This window comes from Chenopodium quinoa, unplaced genomic scaffold (assembly GCF_001683475.1).
Source record: "Chenopodium quinoa cultivar QQ74 unplaced genomic scaffold, ASM168347v1, whole genome shotgun sequence".
NCBI classification, from domain to species: domain Eukaryota; kingdom Viridiplantae; phylum Streptophyta; class Magnoliopsida; order Caryophyllales; family Amaranthaceae; genus Chenopodium; species Chenopodium quinoa.
In genome coordinates, this window is record NW_018743919.1 from 2,482,115 (window position 1) to 2,486,537 (window position 4,423).

A 4,423-nucleotide genomic window follows, 5' to 3' on the forward strand; every position below is an offset into this window, starting at 1 on the left:
GAAGAGAGTAACAGGCATAGAGAAGGGAAAACTCCTGTTCGTCCCGAAGACCAAATACAAAGAGAGTCTTCAGACTCAGATATGGACGAGCAGCCCCTTCTGAAAAGGCGCCGAAGGATGGCCATCATCGGCCCTCATGACTTTCAGCGGAGGCCGATGACCATCGGCGTTGCAATAAGGGAACCCGAGGAAGGCAATGGATCGCCGAGGGTTCCCCGGCCACCACCCCAATCACCTCAAAAGACCCCTCCGCCATCTCCTGAGATGGAGGTGGATCAGAGAACTCCCGAATCTAAGGGAGCGGTCCAAGAAGAAATTAAGGCGAGTGCTGCTGAGCACGAAAACAAGGATGCCGTGATGTCTAGTGCTGAGGTCTTCACGGCGGACATCGCAAGAGAGGTTGAGGCTTTCGTCCTCACCCCTGAAGAAGAGGAGGTCATAGTAATTGACTCCTCTGAGAAGGATGATGCTGAGCCATCCAAAGCTAATCAAGCTCCATCGTCATCCTTCCCTTCCTTCCAGACTCTGCAATCTGGAGAAATGGGTTTCTCGGCCCCCCGAATTCCAATCCCAGACCACATCTGGGACCTCATATGGGGTCAGAACCGAGAAGGAGCTGCAGCCTACTTCGGCAATTTTGCTGGCATGTCCGAAGTAGATAGGGCAAGGATCTGGTCGCTGAAGGCCACTGCTGGGATGGGCGAATCCAGCAGATCAGTTCCTGACCCAGCCAGGTCTAACCAACTGCTGATGATGCAGGTAATTTTCCTTGCCTTCATTTCCTCTGAAATTCAGCTCTATTTTTTTTTTATTTATTATTATATTATTTTTATTATTTTTTTTTCTTCCTGTTTTCAGTTCGTACACAATCAGACTCTCACTGTAGAGTTGATAGATACCCTACAAGATAGGGTAGACGCTGCTGTGCACGACAAGAAGGTAGCTGAAGAGGAATTAAAGCTTGCTAAGCTGAAGCAAGCAGCAGCTGAAGAGAAGCAGCAGAAGGGTGAGGAGTATGAGAAAAGAGCTGCTGAAGCCCTCAAAACCTTCTGCGACGCTATGGAGAAGGAAGTTTTTCCCCCACTGATGGAAGGGGAAAAATTCCTCCAGGAGCATATGGGAGTGGACGTCTCCAAATTCAAGGCTGCTGTTGAGAGCCGTATTCAGGAAGGAGCTGCTGCACAAGCTGAAGTGCAGCAACGTCTAGAGGCTCTTGAAGCCAGCCGAATGGCTGCTGAAGAGCTGCTCCAGGCCAAAGATGTCCAACTCTCAGAGGCTGCTGCTGCTGCCGAAGCTCAGAGAGCTAAACTCCATGAGGCTGAGGATCAACTGATGACCCAAAAAGTTGAAGTGGCCCAAGCTCAGACAAAGGCTTCCCAAGTTCAGCAGGAGCTGAATGAGCTGAAAGGTTCCTCCTCCAAGCTCGCTAATGAGCTGAAGAAATCCAAGGAAGACTTGGAGGAGACCCAGAAGAAGCTGGCTGATGCTGAGGCTCTACTCAAAGTCCGTGTCTATACCCAAGAGGAATATGAGATGGGTTTCAGAAATGGGTTCAGAGTATGCCGAAGAGTCTGCCTTCATGCTGAACCGAAGCTGGACTGGTCTAAATGTGTTGAATGGGTCCAGAATCCCGAAGACCCTCATATGAAGTATGCAACTCCAGTCGAAGCTGAAATCCTTAAGGCTGAGGAAGCCGAAGAGGAAGCTGAGAGAATGGAGTTGGAAGCTGAACAGAGGGAAAGGGAGGCTCGGCAGAGTGCAAAGCCCGCTTCTTCTGCTGCTGGGGCTGAGGCCACCATGGGGCTCAACGCTGATCAGTCTGATCCTCAGGCTGAAGCATAGGAACTCGGGCAGTCGTCTTCAGAATCTTGCGGTTCATCATGTGCTTAACTTTAGACTTGCCGCTTTCTGAATTTTTTGCCTTGTTTTTTGCTTCAGCTTGCCTTGTCGTACAACAGTTTATTTTTTTTGCTTATGTACGTATTTCGGCAGCTGTTATTTTCCGCTTGTGGGCGGCTGCCGATACAGTTTAATTGAACTTGTAGCTCAATTTCTGATCATGAATTATTAATCTGATGCTCTTTTCTTCACTTGCTTTGTTTTTGAACGCTTTACTGTTTCTGTTTCTTCAATTCTGCCGTACATACTTGCACTGAGAGTGCTTCTTGCCCCCCCAGAAATTGAAGTATGACTTCCGCTGAATAAGCAATTTCTTCACTTCTTCAAAATGGGTATCCGAAACACAGGGCCAACTGAAGGCAATGCTTCTGGGATACAAGTCTTACTGAAGATTGACTTCATCTGAAAGTTGGATATCCGAAACACAGGGCCAACTGAAGGCAATGCTTTGGATATTAGCTTTCTGGGATACAAGGCTCAGTTAAGGCAATATCCCAGAATTGTCCATGGACTCATGTCTTTGGAGAACAAGTCTTACTGAAGTTTGACTTCAGCTGAAAGACCAGTGTTCTTTAAAAAGACGCACATCCGAAACACAGGGCCAACTGAAGGCAATGTTTCGAATAATGGCTTTCTGGGATACAAGGCTCAGTTAAGGCAATATCCCAGAATTGTCCATGGACTAATGTCTTTGGAGAACAAGTCTTACTGAAGTTTGACTTCAGCTGAAAGACCAGTGTTCTTTGAAAAGACGAGTTTTGTCAGCCATCTGAAACCCAGTTACCCGAAGGCGAAGGTTTCAGACGAGGCTGATTTAAAAATTTTCAACTGTTGCTGTTATCCTTGATTTTCTGTCTATCTTTGAAAAATGGATACCCGAAACACAGGGCCAACTTAAGGCAATGTTTCGGATAATGGCTCTCTGGGATACAAGGCTCAGTTAAGGCAATATCCCAGAATTGTCCATGGACTCATGTCTTTGGAGAACAAGTCTTACTGAAGTTTGACTTCAGCTGAAAGACCGGTGTTCTTTAAAAAGACGAGTTTTGTCAGCAATCTGAAACCCAGTTACCCGAAGGCGAAGGTTTCAGACGAGGCTGAATAAAAAACCCTTAAAGAGTAGATAGAACAACGAAAATTTTGAAAGGATAAAAAGTAGACATTTATATAAATGGCGGCTCCCAGGCCTTTCATTAGTTCAAAATGTACTTACAAAGATAGTTCTTCCCCGAAGGGTTCACACATGGTATTTTTTCAGTACATCGGCGTTCCGGTGATTTTTCAACTCAGTTCCATCCAACTGCCGAAGTCGGTATGTCCCTGGCTGAAGCTCATCATAAATTTCATAAGGTCCTTCCCATGCAGCTGAGAGTTTCCCATGGATTCGGCCTTTCTGAACTGCAGCAGCATTCCGAAGGACAAGGTCTCCAATTTTGAGAGGCCTTGCATGGACCCTTCGGTTATAAAATTTGCTGATTCTCTGCTTATAGGCGGTCATTCTATCTCGGGCTGAGTCTCTTACTTCGTCGAGGAAATCGAGGGATTCCCTCATCAGTCGCTCATTCTCAGCCGAGAAGTGGTGCACTCGAAGGCTCTCAAAGCCAATTTCCACTGGAAGGACGGCTTCGGCACCATACACCAGTTCAAAAGGTGAGCGGCCCGTCGCCTCTTTTTCAGTTGTCCGACAGGACCAAAGGGTTCCAGGGAGCTCCTCTAGCCATTTGGACTTTTGATCTTCCACCCTCTTCTTGAGGGCATTTAAGATCTGTTTATTTGCAGCTTCGGCTTGTCCGTTACTTTGCGGGTGGCATACCGCTGAATATGCCAGTCTGATGCCGAACTGATCTGTATACCGCTTCAGCGGTAAGTTATCAAATTGCCTCCCATGATCGAAGACAAATACTCTCGGGATGCCAAAGCGAGTGATGATATTCTGCCAGATAAATTTTCTGACAGTTTGCTCTGTAATGTTCGAGGCTGCTTCGGCCTCGATCCATTTACTGAAGTAGTCGACACCAACTATCAGCCATTTTTTCTGGTACACAGCCTCTGGAAATGGTCCCAGTATATCCAGTCCCCATTGGGCAAACGGGAGTGGATTAAGGATCGGCTGAAGATCCCTTGCTGGCTGATGGATAACTGGAGCGTATTTTTGACATTTTTCGCATTTCCGAACCAGCTCCTTAGCATCTGCGATCATGGTGGGCCAGTAATATCCAGCCCTCAATGCCTTGTGGGCTAAGGTTCTTCCCCCAATGTGGTTCCCACAGATGCCGAGGTGAATCTCCCGTAGGATATAATCTGCATCTGTTGGTCCCACGCATTTCAGCAATGGGGCTGAGAAGGACTTTTTCAGAAGTTCCCCCCTGAAGACAATGAACCTAGAGCTGGTTCTCTTCATCTTGGAGGCCAAAGCTTTATCTTCAGGAGTTTCTCCCCGAAGCTTGAAAGCTAGGATGGGGTCCATCCAACTAGGCTCTGGGTCAGCGCAGCACACTTCAGGTGCTTCGTCGACACTTCTCTC